This window comes from Ovis aries, chromosome 10, assembly GCF_016772045.2.
Source record: "Ovis aries strain OAR_USU_Benz2616 breed Rambouillet chromosome 10, ARS-UI_Ramb_v3.0, whole genome shotgun sequence".
NCBI lineage: Eukaryota > Metazoa > Chordata > Mammalia > Artiodactyla > Bovidae > Ovis > Ovis aries.
Genome location: NC_056063.1, coordinates 83,306,335 through 83,325,592, shown reverse-complemented (window position 1 = coordinate 83,325,592; position 19,258 = coordinate 83,306,335). Strand labels below are relative to the sequence as shown.

The 19,258-nt window shown below is 42.0% G+C and overlaps 1 protein-coding gene across 1 annotated transcript in view; it reads right to left on the bottom strand.

Annotated features, from left to right (window-relative positions):
* The window catches only part of MYO16 (myosin XVI), a 527,889-nt gene that overhangs the window by 360,445 nt on the left and 148,186 nt on the right, over positions 1-19,258 (bottom strand). The gene's annotated exons all lie outside the window — the stretch shown is intronic.

Below are 19,258 nucleotides of genomic sequence, written 5' to 3'. Positions count from 1 at the left end.
CCCTTCCAGAGCAAACTGTCTTTCCACTAACCTTCTCTGTAAAAGAGGTCAATGCTATTAGAACACATGCACTGCTCCTTTCACCCCACTCGACATACTTGTCACCCCAAGTCTTGACTGTGTTCCAGCCTCTGGTTTGGTGCCATCTTCCCCAACTTTAACATCACAGAGGACGCACACAGCTCCTCTCACACACTTTCTCTCCCAGACTATGTCTTCTGTGACGCTTGCATGAGGGATGAAGGGGAGGCATGCCAGCCCCATGCGCGTGACAAACCCACACCCAGCCCAGTACACTCTCCAAACAGCCTTTCCTGAAATGGGAGCATCCCTGTCCAAATCTCTCTCTCCTCGGGAAAGTCAGATGCATTCCTGCTCTCAGACCGACAGTGACGCTTGGCCTGGCTCCCTGACCTCACAGCTCGGTCCTCCCAGCCCTCCTCCGCAAAGAAGGGTCTCTGTAGAAGCATATCTACACTATTCACTCACCCAATAGCTTTGCCTTGATGATGTTCTTTCTTTAATAATTTAACTCTTTTTGCAGAGTTAGATTCTTTTTGTAGAGTTAGATTCTCCTAATGTGGGGGGTTGGTGACAAAGGTATAGATCTTACAGGATGAGCTGTAGCCTGGCATCATATGGCTCATCCGTTTGTGGACACAGGTACCTCCCTGGCCTGCCCTCTACAGGAACGCCCAGGAAGGTGAGGCCTTGGCTTTTCCTCCCATCTCTGAGCTGCCATGCGCCAGCCTGCTGCCCGGCTGCATGTCGACGGGCTCCCTCGCTCCCTTTCTCAGTCTCCTTCTGCACAAACGTGTAGTAACTGCACGCATGTCTTACTCCCTCACATACTTCCCACTCTTAATTTTAGAAAGTGTGTTCATGAAAACAGAGAGTTCCTTAACTAAATTCACCAGTAGTTTTCTCAGAATGAAAATAGCACTTTGACCCTAATAATTATTTGCTTAACAAATGAAATTATTCATCTTGAACTGGCTGAAACCTCCTTGGTGCTTTATGGTCTTTATAACAAAGAACTTGTGCTGGTATGATCACACTACCAATAGCGAGGAAGATTATACTTTACTAGTTAAAACATTAGTAAAATGCTACCAGGCACACATGGGGTGAACTATACATAATATAAATCAGTGATACCCTGGCCTTGCAGTCTGACCCATTTGAGGCTGAGCCCCATTGGGAAAGCTAAGGACTTCTCTCTATGTCTTAGTTTTCTGTTAGTAAAATAATAGACAAGTTTTGGACTCACACGAGGAGAGTGTAGCATGAATTCAGTGGAGCACCACATACAGCAAACTGATCGAGCTTCTTGGCACTGGTCAGGGGGTCACGAACTGATTTTTATTAGTGAAATTACCGTTTCAGTTATGAAACCAATAATGATGTATCAGTCAACACATACCTTAAGGTTTTTTTCTAAATTTTCTCAAAACCTTCTGATTATTGAAGGCTGAATTTAAGTATAAGATGTAAGCCAATGCAAATGTACCAATATTCACTGAAAGATGAGTATACAGTTTATCAGGCAGAAAAAAAGGGGCAGAAGAGGGCAATGGAGGAGATGATGGGAGAATGATGAGCAAGGAGGGGGCAAATAATAGTCAGGAGCAGAAGGCTGTGAGAGACTTGGAGGAATGTGTTGTCTGGGATGTTTTCCATTACACTACAAGATGCGGGCATCATTCGGTGGCCAAAGAAGAGAATCACAGCCTATTAAGCAAAGAAGAGAAAACAATCCTTAGGTAGGTGCTACAGAGTAAATCTTTGTGTTTCCACAGGAGCAGGTGGGCCACAGTGATGTGCTGGTGAATGCTCAGGATGGATGGAGATGTCTAGATGATGGATGGATGGACGGGATGGTGGAAGGATAGATGGGTGGGTGGACAGATGGATATGCATTTAGGAATTTGCTGCTATACCGGCTGTGCAGCCCACAATTGGTTGTAAATTCCATATAATCAAATGATTCTCATAAAATTATTTCGATTTTTACTTAACTCTTATATCCACACAGTCAATCTTTGTTTCCAATTAATGGCCTGGACCTTAATATTCTGGTTGACATTTTCACTGAAATTAGTGAGTAGGAGCCAGGGGTCAGGAAACTACGGCTGTCAGGCCAAATCTGTCAGCATACAGCCCTTAAACTAAGAATGACTTCTACAGTTCGGAAAGGTGTGTGAGGAAAAGATAACAAAAAAAAGACAAAAAATCCAAGAAGAATGTGTAACCCAGACTGTATGTGACCCTGAAAGTTTAAAATACTTGCTAACTGACCTTCACAGAAAAGGTTTGCCGACTCCTGAGAGCAAGACTGAAGTGAAACAGTGAAGGAGGCCAGAGCTTCAGGAATTTATCAACAACCTGAGCAACATCTTTGCTAAACAGATATTGGTTTCTGAACGATGTAATCATATTTTATGACATCTTTGCGCTTTTCACAATATAGTGGCCACTGACGCAATACATTTTAAAGTACAACCTGCATCATCAACACTTTCTCCACCACCTCTCGAATTCTACACAGTCAGGATAATAAATCAAGCTCCGATTTCTAGCACGGGCCAGTTCTTTTGGTGTACATCTCCCACCATGTCTGATCCCAAGCTACCAGGGTGTGGTGTCACTGAACCCAGAGTTTGGAGGTGATGTGACTGAGGTCACAGTTCTGTGGCATTTTTATCACACACACGAAAGAGACAAAACGTTGAGAGCAAAAAAGGAGAGGAAAAGTAGAGAACTGATTAGGAAGCGATGAGCTTTGAGCTTTACCTTTGTGTTTATTACGATCTAAGTAATAATGAGTTAATTACAATTCAGTACTTCATTTTAAGTTTATATACTCTAGTTGTTAATATAGGTTGTTTTTTTTTAAACTGTTTTACATCCAGCTCATTAATTCCTGACATTGTAACAATCGGCTCTCAGGGGCTGGGAGACGGCCACCAGCGTGGTGCAGCAAGCACCACGGCGGATAAGCAGGAGGTGGATGAGGAACGCTGTCCAAGGATATCCAGGAATGAGACGGACTCTGCACCCAGCAACTGCAGCGCACCCCTCCTGCCACAGTGAAACCAACGAATAAACTCCAGCCCCTGCCTCACTCAGGCAGACTTCCAACTCAGGAGAAAAAGAAGGGAAATCCGGCATCTTCTCTTCCTAGACAGAAAGACTGTTTTCTGAAGCACTGTTCACACTGTCAGAACTAAAGTGGAACCACAGACTGGTTATGGGCTGGTTTGCCCCTAAACACCATGGATCCAGAGCAAGAATAAGACAAAATCGACTACTGACTAAATAAAGAAACAGTCTATCCCTCACATATACAAACGGTAGACTGTGCTAAATTGTAAGCCTGTGCTAAGGGTTAAAAATGACAGCTTAAGGCACCCAGATGTAAAGATATAATAAAGAAAACATAAATTCATGTTAAGCACACACTGAGCTTTCCGAAGTATGCAGGGATCTGATACTGCTCTCCGTGCCTTAGTATGAGAATGACTTTGATTCTCCCAACTCTCTGACACAAATACTGTACTTGTATACGTATCAATAAAATTGATAAGGAAACTGAGGCTTATTAGTTATGTGATGGTAGCATGGTGGATGTAACAACCTGTGGCTTATAGGATTGTGTTCTTAACCGTGAAGAGCATCAGGACACTTTACCTCTCATGTGACAAGAGTGTGGAAGGGTCACCTTCAACTCGGGAACAGCAACAGGATTCAAGATCCTCAATAATGTCCTCATAATTACTAATTTTGTGGGAAACTGTCCCAATTCAGGTTCAAATACTTTCTTCAAAAAGGTTCCAGTTCATAACAACTTTATAACAACATAGTTGGAACTCACAGTCAAGTGAAAAGGCACCTTGACTCAGAGTCTGTTACAATAAAATCTGCAAGGAAACAGCTCAAGGAGAAACAGCCATCTGGGGACCAAACAGAATAATGAAGCTGAGGCTCCTTTTAGAGTGTTGCTGCCTGGAACTGATTCAGCATTTACTGTGTATTTGCGGCTTCATCATCAAGCTGCCACAGAAGTTCCATCGCAATGTCTGTGTGGGGGACATGATTTGATATTTAAAAAGAAACATTCAGTCTCTAAATCTTCAGCTATTGGGGTAAAAATGGATGAAAATCCATCATCATTAATAGATTCTGCAGCTCTCTCCCCTGCATATCCCCACCATCATCAGCCATCACCAACACCAATGATGATGACAGTCGCCATTGTAAGTGTCTAGACACGGCAGATTCACCGGCGGCGACACGGTAAGTGTCTAGATATGGCAGATTCACCTGTGGTGACATTGTAGTGTCTAGACACGGCAGATTTACCGGCGGTGACGCTGTAAGTGTCCAGACACGGCAGATTTCCCGGTGTTGAGGACAATCAGCACATCGACGATGGTACCTCGACAGCAACTTGATAACAGCAAGTGCTTTGCTGATCACAGGAGCTGGGGAGGACATCTGATTGCACAGCAATCTCTGATCTCACATGGTTCTCGTGATAACAGGGGTTTTGTATTCAGAGATTTCACATTTGAAATCAACAGAGTCAAGGAAGACTGACACAAGACATTACTACGCCTTCTAAGTTGCGTCCTCATAGGAAGCCCTGCAAAGGGGCGTTCTCTGGAGCACTAAAGTTTAGAAGCGTTGGCTACTGAGTAGTAAGTGCGTGCATACTAAGACGCTTCAGTCGTGTCTGACTCTTTGTGATCCGATGGGTCACAGCCCACCAGGCTCCTCTGCCCATGGGACTCTCCAGACAGAAAATACTGGAGTGGGTTGCCATGCCCTCCCCCAGGGGATCTTCCCAACCCAGAGACTGAACCCGTGTCTCGTGTCTCCTGCAGTGGCCGGTGGGTTCTTTTACCACCGGCGCCACCTGGAAAGCCCAAGCAGTCACTACTTTTTGGTAAATTTACCTGCTACAGCTAATATCAGTGAGAATGACGAAAAAAGAAGATATGAAGTGGCAAAGTGCTCCTTCATTCTCCAGGGCATTTTCTTATAAAAAAGCCAAAATACCTCCCTATCAAAACCCATAGCATTTTTTTTGTAGAAAAAAGACAAGCAGGTCCTAAAATTCATAGGAGGCTCAAATAGCCAAAATAACCTTGAAAAAGCAAGAACGAAAAAAAGAAAAAAAGCTTGTGGGATGACTCACTTTACAATTTCAAAACTGACTGCAAAGCTTTGTTCATCAAAACAGTGTGCTACTGGCTGAAGACAGATATATAGACCAATGAAATGGGAATGAGAATTCAGAACAGCCAAAAGGTGGAAACAACCCAAACACCCATCAATGACTGATGAGTAAAGAAAGTAAGTTAGAACTACATAATGGAGAATTATTTATCTTTGAAACAGGAAATAAATTTACGTTACAAGATCAGTTCAGTTCAGTCACTCAGTCACGTCTGACTCTTTGCAACCCCATGGACTGCAGCATGCCAGGCTTCCCTGTCCATTACCAACTCCCGGAGTTTACTCAAACTCATGTCCATCAAGTTGGTGATGCCATCCAACCATCTCATCCTCTGTCGTCCCCATGCCTTCAGTCTTTCCCAGCATCAGGGTCTTTTCAAATGAGTCAGTTCTTTGCATCAGGTGGCCAAAGTATTGGAGTTTCACCTTCAGCATCAGTCCTACCAATGAATATTCAGGACTGATCTCCTTTAGGATGGACCGGTTGGATCTCCTTGCAGTCCAAGGGACTCTCAAGAGTCTTCTCCAACATAGTTCAAAAGCACCAATTCTTCAGTGCTCAACTTTCTTTATAGTCCAACTCTGACATCCATATATGACTACTAGAAAAACCATAGCATTGACTAGACGGACCTTTGGTGGCAAAGTGATGTCGCTGCTTTTTAATATGCTGTCTAGGTTGATCACAGCTTTTCTTCCAAGAAGCAAGCGTCTCTTGATTTCAGGGCTGCAGTCACCATCTGCAGTGATTTTGGAGCCAAAAAAATAAAGTCTGTCATGGTTTCCATTGTGTCCACATCTATTTGCCATGAAGTGATGGGACCAGACGCCACGATCTTTGAATTTTAAGCCAGAATTTTCACTCTCCTCTTTAAGAGCTTTCATCAAGAGGCTCTTTAGTTCTTCTTCGCTTTCTGCCATGAGTGATGTCATCTGCATATCTGAGGTTATTGATACGTGTTGAGGTTATTGTTACAGAAATGAATATTTAAAAACTAAGTGAGAGAAGCCAGACACAGTAAGCTATACAGTGTGTGATTTCACTTATATGAAATATCCAGAATAAGGAAATTCATAAAGATAGAAAGCAGACTGGTGGTTGTCAGAGGCTGAGCGAGGGGGAAATGGAGATTGATGTCTAAGGGACTCAGTATTTCCATTTGGGGTGATGACATGCATGTCCTAAAACTAAATAATGGTGATAGATACAGAACATTGCGAATGTGCTAAATGGTATATTTTAAAACAGTGAATATGGGCAGTTGTATTTTAGATGGATTTTATCACAATAAAAAGCTATAATCCTCCTACTGTGATGCTTTTATTAAACTTTATAACCTTCTTAAACCACATGTGCTTTATATCTTATTAAACTATGTATGAAAGTGAAGGTGAAAGTCAGTTGTGTCTGACTCTCTGTGATCCCATCCATGGAATTCTCCAGACCAGAAGGCTGGAGTCCAGGGGATCTTCCCAACCCAAGTGTTCAAACCCAGGTCTCCCGCATTGCAGGTGGATTCTTTACCAGCTGAGCCACCAGGGAAGCCCAAGAATCCTGGAGTGGGTAGCCTATCCCTTCTCCAGGGGATCTTCCCCACCCAGGAATTGAACCAGGGTCTCCTGAACTGCAGGCGGATTCTTTACCAACTGAGCTATTAGGGAAACAATGTAAAAAATGCATACAGAATGAAAAACAGAAATAGTTTTATTTGCATAAATTCTATTCGTGTTTCTCAATTCTGAAGCAGCATGGGAATAAATTAAGTGATAATGAAGTCCTCTTATCTGTAAAATATCATTTTGGAAAATCTTCCTCCAATGTGCTGAAATAGGTATGTTTAGCCAAAAGAATGTACATAGAGAGCAGTTCTGAATTCAGAAGTATAGTTTCTGGTCACTTAAGAATGACTCGGCAGGGGTGTTCAAGTCTAACTAGCACCCTGCTGCTGCTGCTGCTGCTGCTGCTAAGTCACTTCACTCATGTCCGACTCTGTGCGACCTCATAGACGGCCTCCTACCAGGCTCCTCTGTCCCTGGGATTCTCCAGGCAAGAACACTGGAGTGGGTTGCCATTTCCTTCTCCAATGCATGAAAGTGAAAAGTGAAAATGAAGTCGCTCAGTTGTGCCCAACTCTTAGCGACCTCATGGACTGCAGCCTACCAGGCTCCTCCATCCATGGGATTTTCCAGGCAAGAGTACTGGAGTGGGGTGCCACTGCCTTCTCTGAACTAGCACCCTAGACACCAGCTTTTACAGTTTGCAACTCAGCGTCAAATAAACCACATGTTAGTCATTACTTGACTGCAATATTTCCCAGGTTACTATTTCAATGTCTAACTTTTTTCTGAGTCTCATTCATCAGTACATTTTTCTTTTTTGTGCTCTGACCTGTATGCCATTAAGCATTTATAACTGTTGTCCCCAGAGATGCTCATGTGGAAAAATACGTACCATGTGACACATTTAGGAAAGAGATAAACACTGCCCCTAAGAAATGATCAATTCCAATTTCAATACTTGCCAGAGGCTTCCACACTCAACAGAACCAAGTGAGCCCGCCCTTGCCTTGCTCATGACCTCAGAAGCTGCCAGAAAAATGTATTTATCAGAGGTAGGTCTTCACAGAAAAGAACCGCCCTACAAACGCAAAATCAACCGTTTTTCATGTCCCTGCATATTGCATACTTTAATTACCGATTTCAATTTGTGTCTTAAATACTCTTGAAATCCAGCATTCTGTGTGCAGGCTAAGTTATGCCAATGAATCCCAAATACCTCCGTTAGTCTCAGAAGTACTGAGGACATTTCCGTCTCATGAAAAATCAAGGAAACATAAGGCATGCATCATGGATATCATTCCTTAAAGAGTAGGTCTTGAAGAGAAATCTGTTCCTTCCTGGTACCCAGGTCTTTATTTAGCTGAAATCTATACTGAGCATTTACATTTGACTCATGACGTTATGTGTTTAAAATTTCATTATTAAGTGAAGTGAAAGTCATTCAGTCATGTCCAACTCTTTGCGACCCCATGGACTATCCAATCCATGGAATCCTCCAGGCCAGAATACTGGAGTGCCTAGCCTTTCCCTTTGCCAAGGGAAGTTCCCAACCCCGGGATTGAACCCAGGTCTCCAGCACTGCAGGTGGATTCTTTACCAGCTGAGCCACCAGGGAAGCCCAAGAATACTGGAGTGGGGAGCCTAACCCTTCTCCAGCAGATCCTCCTGACCCAGGAATCGAACCGGGGTCTCCTACATTGCAGACAGATTCTTCACCCTCTGAGCCACCAGGGAAGCTCATTATTAAGTGTGAGGGGAAAACAAACAAAGGCAGAGGCAAGCGTCCAACAAGTTAGACTTTAGGGATGTTTCAAAATGCCATCAAAAGCAGTGCCTTCTAACGTAGAGATGCTGATGACAGATCTGCTTTTGAATCTGACAAGGGCACTTCCTGTGTTGCCATCCAGTCAACCTCCACACCGAGGTCAACACCTATGAAAGCTCAGGAATGTGGCGGCAGTAATGGACGTGGCTCCTTTTCTAGCCTATTTATGTTCGTTAAACACGTAACTCAGGAGAGTGTGGACTGCAAAAGTCACCTCCCTTCACACCAGAAATAACATTGATTTAGCTAGATATTAGAATGGCTAAACAAGTGAGGAGGTACGTCCTCCAGCACTCTGGACTCAAGACCAAACGAATTCTAATAAACAAACAGTAAGCAAAAGCCCAAATGATGAAACGGCCTGGGCTCAGACTTCTTGTTTCTTTCTCTCCCCTCACTACTGTTTTACACTATTCAGACCAGGATGGTTTTCAACTTTTCTCTCTGCTATTGAGAATACAATCTAGCTCTATGTTTCCAGTGCAGAGGGTGCAGGTTCAATCGCTGCTTGGGGACCTGAGATCTCTCATGCTCCAGGGTGTGGCTAAAAAATTAAAAAAAAAAAGAAGAAGAAGAAAAAAATCTAACAGGCCCCAAACTGGAAGACCACAAAATACATACCATACAAAATACACTCTTTCTGTGAGAAATAAATGAAGGAGAGTCAAACACTTTCCTGAGCCCCACACGTACTTCAATTACACAAGCACCTATTCTGACCAACATTTACCTGAAAATATTAGAAAACAGAACTATGTCCGTTTATGGCAAGTAGATTGACTCTAATTTGGATATGGGAGAAAGTAAATTAAAAACCTGTATAAATAATTAGTTAATATCTTGTCAAGTTAAAGTTAATCAAAACCTACAATTACAGTAAGAATCATCCTTTCACAAACAGGAGGGAAGGGTAACTCAGGACACGTGAAAATGCTTAGTTACATCACGCACAGCAGTGACAGGAGCGTGTGTGACATGTGACTTTGAAGGACTAATACAACTTCGCCAACACTCTGCTGGCTGCCAATCTCCCTGCCTATTCGGGATGTGTATTTTGGGGCTATGACTGCTGGTTATGTGGCCTTCTCTTTTTAAAACAATAGAGTACCAATAAAAGTTTTCAATCTTTTCAGAAGCATAATATATTATGAATATTAATTTATTAAACACAAAAGTGAGATGAGTTGACATTTGGCCATATTGATGTCCTATGTTGCCCAAAAATAGCCCTGCTATGGACTATTGCTACACAAACTGCTATGTCAATCTGAGATTCACTGCCAACTTTGAGATGCAAACTCAAATAAAAATATTAAATTGTATTTATTCTATGTTAGGAAGACTCTACCCTTCCTGAAAGGAAATCAGTTAAACCTAACTACATGTGTCTTTTTTTTTCTTTTTTTTTACATTTAACTTATTGATTCAGCCTCCACCTGGTTAAGTTCAGGGCAGGATTTAAAACTCCTTGTGATGTTCACTGCTCTTTTGCATCTTATCCCTCTGCTGGCTACACAGATGCACGTCGGGTACTACATAATGTGGAGGAACCACAAAAATCCCAAGGTGGGAGAAAGGTGTGATTTGAAAACTACCTGTAAGAAAATCTGATTAAATTTGTCCCCCTTCTCACCTTAAGTCATCCAGCAATGTTGCTACAAAATGATATTTTTTCAAATTAGCCCATTATCCACCTCCATGTACTAAATAATCTTCATTTTTCTCAGACTGTAACAGTCCATTTAGTTCTAACATTGTTTTCTCATTCTTTAAGCAAATGTTCAGAGTTTTGGGCTGACACATGTGTTGCTCATCACTGCTTCAAATTTTTGTCTACCGGATTTAAGGGTTAGTTCCCAAGGTTTGTGTCAGTTTAGTCCCAATATATGGGACTAGAACCCATATATTCAAATCATCAAAAAACATTTTTAGATTATCACAGAACTGAGGTTAGGAAAAAAGGTATTTACAATAAAAATGTATATTAAAATGTCTATGTGTGTCATAAAACACATTTAAGCTCCAAACTAAGAAAAAGATGCTTTTTATTTTTATTGGATTAAAAAGACTTAGCAACGTTGAGACATTTAGTACATTGGCAGTTTTAGTCTGCAGTACAGTTGACAGTGAAGATAGGCAGCTATCCAGAAGATTAAGGGATTAAAGAGTGAGTTAAAAGAAAACAGACAAATGACGTTGCAAGGAACTAAGGGGCTGAGGTGACTTCAGGGAAGCAGTGAGATGCAGATATAGAGGAAATGTAAAAATGGTACAGCTGGCGAGCAAGTGGTGCAGCCACCAGATAACACCATGGAGAGGGTGGAGAGGTGCATGGTCCACCAGCAACACTCTGAGATAAAGCCTCCCCCACACGCAAAAGGCCAGACACACGTGGTGTTTTACAGCATGATCATGTGAGCGTGTGTGTGTGTGTGTGTGAGAGAGAGAGAGAGAGGTACGTGTGTGTGAGAGAGAGAGCGGGCACGACAGAGATCCAGTATTTTCTGCTAGTATCATTATTTTAATTTCACTGATTACAATCAACCCTGATTATCAGAGCAGTCAGTTAAAGCAGCTTAATTTAAAAATTGGCTAAATTATGCAGAACAAAATTTACAGAACACAGGCAGAAACATTGAGGTAGGACAAAAGCTGCCTGTCTTGTTACACGGATATGATAATGGGTTCAATGCACTTCACAGGTCACGGTGAACCTCGACACGTGCCTACCAGCCTAGTCTCATCTAACTTGTCTACTCGTAAAAACGTTTTAAGTTTTGTCTTTTTCCTCTCAAAAGGAGTTTTTGTTTGCTCTTCAATCTTGATCTCACAAAGAGCATCTTCTAGTTGCTGGTTTTCAACAGACCTTTTCTTTTTTTTTTTTTTTTTGGTTTTATAATAAATATATAAAGAAGTAAAACAATGACTTAGAATCAAGATTAAAAGAACTGTTTGGCTAAAATACGTTTGTAAAATAAGAATATAATCAACAGCATAGGTAAAGGTTAGCATGGATAACAGAGCATCTTTGTAAATTCTTTGCCATGAACTAACGGTCTAATTTAAATTTTTCAAACCACATATCACTACTAAAAGAAGAAAGAAAAATATTTATGCAGTAAAGAATACAATTTTGCATGTTGGGGTGGCATATATCGCCAGAGGATCATTTCTTCAAAGTGGTTGCTGTGAACAGTTTACAAGAGTTTCAATGGCTTGAACTGTAGCTAATTTGCTTACTTCTAAAAGGTTCTGTTAGAACCTTTAGCACTTAAGTTCATTTAATAGAAAATACATTTAGGAACTTTCATATGAAAAAGATTAAGATTAATGGAAAAAAGTTTGAATGAATCTCTTCAAGGATGCGGAATTCAAAAGATCAAAAGGAGTCAGACATGCCTCTGTGTGTGTGAGAGAGACAAGGAAGCAGAGAGAGACAGAAACACAGACACGGGTCTCCACTGCCAGGCTCCACTCATGGGGAAGACACAGCAGTGTGGTCAGGAGGCACTGCCGAGGGGGCCCCCCTCCCGTGACCCACCCTCTGCTGCTCCTATCTGTTATGACCCTCTCCCTTTGAACATGGTTGAGACTGTGACAACTTGTCACCAAGGTTCTGGGACATCAGTTCCGTGACTGTCTTGAGAGACTCACTCTAGAGACTCTATTTGAATTCGGCCTCAGACTGAGCTGAGAGGCCACTTGCCAAGAAGCTGAGATGTGTTCTAGGACCTGAGACATCCTGCAAGAAGCCGGGGCCCTTGGTCCTAACCCACAGGGAACTGGTCAGCTTATAAGAAGGTTCTTCTCCAGTCAAGTCTCCAACACAGCCCACCCTCAGCTTAACCACAGCCACTTGAGACCCTAAGGAACAGATTCAGTGATGCCATGGTCAGACTCCTGAGCCACAAATACTGAGACATCCCAAGTGTGTGCCTCAAGGGGCTATGTGGGTGATTAACTTGTTACAGAATAATCATTGTTGTTCAGTCGCTCAGGCGTGTCGACCCTTCGTGACCCTTTGGACTGTGTAGCACGCCAGGCTTCCCTGTCCTTCACCATCTCCTAGATCTTGCTCAGACTCATGTCCATTGAGTCCGTGATGCCATCCACCCACTGAGCAACAGAAAACTCATAAAGCCCACCCCAGAGTGATTCGTGAAAACAAGCTTATCAATCAAGGAAAACAGAATTTCACACTTTTGAGTATCTGGAGACTTTTGGAAGAGAAAAGAGAGGGGAAAAAAGAGGAAAGTGGTGGAATATTTTAGCAGGTTTTTGGTTACCGATATTTTATTTAGTGGAGGAACACAGCAGAGGTTGAGAGAACAAGGAAAAGTCTTGCGTTGGAACCAGGGAACCAGTACTATGAAGAAAGCTGAGAAGCAAAAAAAAAAAAAAAAGAAAAGAAAGAAAGAAAGAAAAGAAAGTGAGATGCATTTGAATAAACCCAGAGAGGAGATTTAGAGCAGGGACTTAAGTTGTAGCGAAATTAGAGATAATGAAAAACATGCTGAGATCAGGTTACAAAAATCTCGAAACTACACAACATGAAAGAGGACCCTCATTCTTCCAGAAAAAAGGGCAGGTAGGCTTCTGAGGCGAGGAATGACATTGCTAGGATCTTTGGCAACAGTACTAATATATTTCAGTGCGTGAGATATAAAAAGAATGAAATATTGAAGGTAGAAACTCCAGACAGAAGACAATTGAAAGTAAAAAGTGAAAGTGTTAGTTGCTCAGTCCAGTCCAACTCTTCAAGACCCCATGGAATTCTCCAGTCAAGAATACTGGAGTGAGTAGCCAGTCCCGTCTCCAGGGGATCTTCCTGACCCAAGAATCAAACCTGGGTCTCCAGTTTTGCGGGCATGGTCAGAATTAATGCTGGCCTGGCCAACTCAATCCATAATAACTATTGCCCAAACATAAAAATGATGGTGGTGGTTCTGAGACTATTTCAACTTGTCACTGATGTTCATTATGTTATGAGTGAAAACAAAGAAATTAATGAGAAGAGTCAATCGGGTTGTTATATATTCTGTAAGCGTGTTTCTCCATCAGATAGAGACTGACGAAAATGAATGGACTTGGGCTAAACAATGAGTCTGACATCTACAGCCAGCCCGTTCAGTTCTCGAGGAGGAGGTGAATTTGGAAGTAGGGGAAGAAAGATGCCAATAAATTGTCAAATAAAACAGCGGGAATTTCAATTTTAACCACTGTTGTGCAAAAGAGCAGAAAGAAAGAAAAGCAGGAAAAGCCAAGAAAGAAATATAAGAAACAGTTGGTGCACTCCATCTCGTAAACCTATGCCTGAGTCAGAAGCACTCAAAGATACCCCTACAAGAGCATTTTTGTTCTGCTTTGTATGGTATCCATGTTCTAAGCCACTAAACCTGACCTTTACATGAACAGGATTGGAGGGTGCCTCGTGGAAGGCACTGGACTTACTAAACTGGAAAATGGAGATCTGAAACAATATTGGGAGAAAAACAGTGGAAGATGAGCTGAGAGCTGGCTGATGGACAGAATGGCAAATTCACTCAGGCACATACATAATTCATTATATTCTGTGACATTCTCAGTCCCCAGCGAAAGTTGTTACAGAACTTTATTTAGAAGACGGTTTCTGTATCCTGTTAATCTCACTGTTCCTCAGTTAATTGGTGCTTTTCTGTTAGAAATGAAGCTGAGTGGGCTGCGGGGTGTCTCCAAGTCCGGTTTGGTATTGCAGGGGCTCTTCCACTTCCATTCTGTATCACTATCGTGGTTTTTCTTTTAACATTAAAAACTATTGTTGGAGTAAGATAATTTACAATGCTTTGTTTGCTTCTATTGTACAGTAAAGTGAGTCAGTTAAACATGTACCGATAGCCACTCTTTCTTTATATTCCTTTCCCATTTAGGTCCTTACAGAGTGCTGAAAAGAGCTCCTTGTGCTATAGAGTAGGTCCTTACAGGTTATCTCTTTTATATAGAGATATATAATCCCAATCTCCCGATTTATCCCTCCCATCACCCCCACCTGCCTCCCCCTCTAGCTACTATTACGTTTTTATCCTTCATATTTCAGAGATTTTTTTTGGTACACTTTATAAGAAATGATTGTTAATGAAAAGAGAATAAGCAAGGATATAGGTTATTTGTCTGGTTTAACAAAAATACAGTTTGACAATGAAAGTGTATTGAATTCTTACCAAAGATAGTCATGGGAGGGATAATCAAAAATGTCTATTAGTCACTAAAAGGTCTTTGTGAGAGATTTGAGTAAAATGATTCATTTTAATTCCTGTAATATAGCCCCTTGATAAAATTTGGCGGTCAGTTAAAATTAGCTTCATTAGCAAGTGTGATTTTAAAAAGTCTGACTGTGACATTTAAAGACAAACAGATGCACACTGCAATAGCTAAATTTCCAATTATCTTTAATGTATTTTTGAAGGTTCTTAAAAATTGTGGTATCACATAAAATTTCAAAATTAAATCACCAGTTGCGACATGATTAGCAGTTTTGAAAACCGTTTAAACTATGAAAATAAAATTAAGTTAGACGTCAAATGTCAAGTCAACAATCTATGTTCTTAAAGCTTGTAACCTAAAGTCTTAAAATTGTCACAGTTTAGGGCACTATTTTAATCATATCTTCCTAGTGATAATTATGAGTTATAACAAAGTGACAATTCTCATTCTGAACAATAAGAAAGCTACCATTTAATAAGTATCTACCTAATGTCCAATCTTCACATGCTTGCAAACTAGTATCAACTCCATTTAACAGGTAAGAAACTTGAAACTCAAAGACGTTGAGTTGACTTGCACGATGCTGACACCTTGATGCTTGATTTCAAGGCTTCAGAAATATGAGGAAACATCTGCCTGTCCTTCAGTCGCCAGCGTTCAGTGTTCGAAAGCCATGGCAGCCTCAGCTCACTAACACAGCCGGCTCACACCGGCATCTCGTTCTGAAGGCTCCTCCAGGTGCCTCTGCGTCCTTCCCCTTGTCTCCTTGCTGGCATTCCCCCCTCCCACCAAATCGCCTACACATCTAATTTCATCTTGATGTCCACCTTCCAGAAGGCCAAGAACACACGCAGCCTTGAAACGAGCATTCGAGGGAAGGGGAAGGTGGGACGAATCGATAAAGCAGCACTGACGTGTATACGCTGGCATGTAGAACAGACAACAAGCGCAACTGCTGCGGAACACGGGCGCCCAGCCTAGAGCTCTGCACGAGAGAGGGCAAAGAGGCCAAGAGGGAGGCGACGGACGTGCACACACACATAGACGCGGTGGCCAGAAACCAGCACCACACGGGAGGGCAATTCTTTCAACCAAAAGATTAACAAACTCATATTTAAAAAGAAACGAGAGTCAAACAAAACACACCTTTGTGAACAGAGCTGTGTCCTCCCCAGATCGGTGTGCTGAAGCACTAATACACACTGGAACCATATCTGGAATACAGGTTTGCATGCTCAGGCGCCTCAGTCGTGTCTGACCCTGTGACCCCATGGACTGTAGGCTGCCAGGCTCCTCTGTCCATGGGATTTCCCAGGCAAGAATACCGGAGGAGGTTTCCATGCCTTCCTCCAGGGGATCTTCCTCACCCAAGGATCGAACCTGCATTTCTTATGTCCCCGGCATTGATGGCACGCAGGTTCTTTACCACTTCACCACCTGGGAGGACATCCTTGAGGAGGTAAAGTTACATGAGGCCACAGGAGTGGAGCCCTTGTCTAAGAGGATTGGTGTCCTCATATCAAGAGACACAAGAGAGCTCATCTTCTCTGCGGGTGTCAAGGGAGAGTCATGTAACGGTACAGGAGAAGTCGCCCATCTACAGGCCAGGAAGAGAGCTCTTGCCAGAAAGCAAAGGTGCCCCAAACTGCAATAAGATTAATTTCTGATGTTTACAGCTTTCATTCTGCAGCATGTTGTTATGGCAGCCCACATAGACAGATACACAACACGTTTCCTCCTGAAGACAATCCCACAAGTTGGTTAAAAAATTAAAAGGTAAAATTCCTCAAGTGGCACCATATTGGCATCTAGTTCATACACCCTTTCTGCAGTGTTGAAGAAGGCAACTCATTTCAAATCCTCAAGAGTTTCTAAAAGCAGAAAGCATGTTGCTCCTACCAGTTGTCCTAGTTGGAAAGGAAATTCAGAGGATGAATGCCAAGGGCCTGAATTCTCAGGCTTAACATCAAGCTTTATCTTCCTAAAATTCAACTTGGACATAAAATTGCGTTTGTGATCCTCATTTTATTAGAGCCAGAAGGTAATCTTGTTTTCCTATAGAATCAGTTCCAATTGAGAAGGAAATAGAGGCAATTGTCAAATCTATGTCACCCCAGGGTCTTGAGAAATGGCTTCTAGAATTACACAGCTGGAATGAGGTGGACTTACAGCTTCTTATATCACACGCCAATTCCAGGTGAAGCGGCTCATTTATCAGACATAGATTTTAGCCTGTAGATGCCCCCCGTGAGAGTTTGGTCATGGATTGTAACGTGTGGGTTTTTCCTTTTTTATTTTTTTCCGTGTTTCCAGACATTGCTAAATCAGGCTGAGGCACTCTCCTCTGTTCTCAGGAGCTGCTGCAGTAAGGAAGGAAAAGAGAGGGCTTCCTACTCTGAACCAGCAGCTGCAGCTTGGGACAGAAAGTGACTGGAGACATAGCTTTGTCGTGAGTTGCACAGAATAGGGAAGACAGGCATTTATATCAAGAACGACATTAGAAGCAGATGTAAGTAAGTGAATCCAGATCCATGAACCAAATGCAAAGGAGACTTTCTTTGGGGATTGACAAGGAGAAATAGTATTAATGTTGTTTCAGAAATCGGAGATTACTTAATTCAAGTCTTGAAAGACGAATAGAATACAGACATTTGGAGATGAAGATACGAATAAGTAACAAGGAAACTAAGAGGAAGGGGAAGCCAGCCTTATACCCAAGGCCTGGCAGCATCTCTATTGGGTCAGGTTCATCATGCTCTTCACAGGGACGGCTGGGGCCTGAGACAGGACTATCACCTGCCTGTCATGGCCCCACAGACGGTGAAATGTGTACCTTCTTTGTCCCTTGGACAGAGAATTTCAGTGAATCCCAAGAGTAAGCGTGACAGACATGCCCTGTTGGGAAGCACAGCAGAATCCCCAGAAGGTCTCTTGGAACACAGCTTCCTATCCCACTCCAGAGCTTCAGATTCAGCGGGTCTGGGACAAGGCCAGTCGACCTGCATGTCTAACAGGCTCCCAGGTGTGGGCGATGCTGCCCTCGCAGGACCGCTCTTGGGGCAGCGTTGTCGACGGCCCACAGAATAGAGAAATGAAAAGTAGCATCAGAAAAAGGAAATTATGAAGCACTGTGAAGAGTAACTGAGCTACAGGGAGAAAGGCTCTGAGATGCCTAACTGCACTCCAAATGTACAAAAAGGGAGACAAAAAGAACCTGCATGGTTTTAGAAATCTCTTATGAGAAAACATGAATATCCATATAAAATATTTGCTCGTGTAGTTCATTCCACAGGGAGAAGACAGACAAACAAGCAGCGGATTTGTTGCACAGTGATAAGTACAACGAAAAGGAAGAAAAATATGGACAAATTCTGAGGAATTGTGGTAAAAAATGAAACCAATGAAATGAAAGGGGTGTGGTTTAGTTTAGTTTTCTTTTCTTATCCCTTTGGAAACTATTACAACGTATTTTTTTTCCATGCAGACGATCTTGTGCTGTGAACAATGAAGGAGAACCTGGGCGAATGATGACCTTGAGAAGGCCAGAGGGAGTGGCCTCCCGAGTGGGTCTGCAATGCGCTGCTTTATAAAGCAGCATTCTTAAGCTTCTAATGCTTAGCAACTGTCTGCATGTTAACAATTCTCAGTAAAACCTCTGATAATACATTCTGTCCATTCTTACATGCACTAAATGACTTCTCTGCTCTTATAAACGGCAAATATACATTTTCCGTGTAAAACCCCTTACTTTGGAGTGTGCAACAGTCATACTGTTGAAGGCAAATATGATCTACAGACTGTCTCGCTGCTGCTCTTGGACCCTCAGCAGCAATCTGGGCCTCTGACAGATTAAGCCTTTTTTTCTATGAAAACTACCAGGTTTGTTTTTTTCTTTCTTTTTCCATAGCCTATTCTAAGCACAACAACTCAGAGAACTCTAGGTTTATACCAGTGGCAGCAATGCTATCTAAAATGTGATGGACTGAAGTCCTCAGCCATCGTATTAATTCAGTGAACTAGAATATTTGTTTTCTTTTTCAGTCTCAATTTAATTAAAACTTGAGAGTATGCAGACTGAGAAATTGCAGATGTTAGATTCTGCCACTAATTCTCATGAGACATTCACATTAGTCAAAAGATATCGAGTCTAGGAAGCAACTTCATATGGAATAAGACATTGACACAGATGAGTGACGCTGTAAAAATGCAAGACAATATTTTCTTGCATATACCAGAATTCACTACTGGTCTTTCTCTCCCCTAAAATATGAAAACTATTGGGTTAATTTTTTAATGTACTTTTTAATCCAATATTTCTCTTTCACACTTTTTTCTTATATTCATGTAGGAAATGATATTAAAAAAAAAAAAAAGAAAGGTATGCTACCTAAC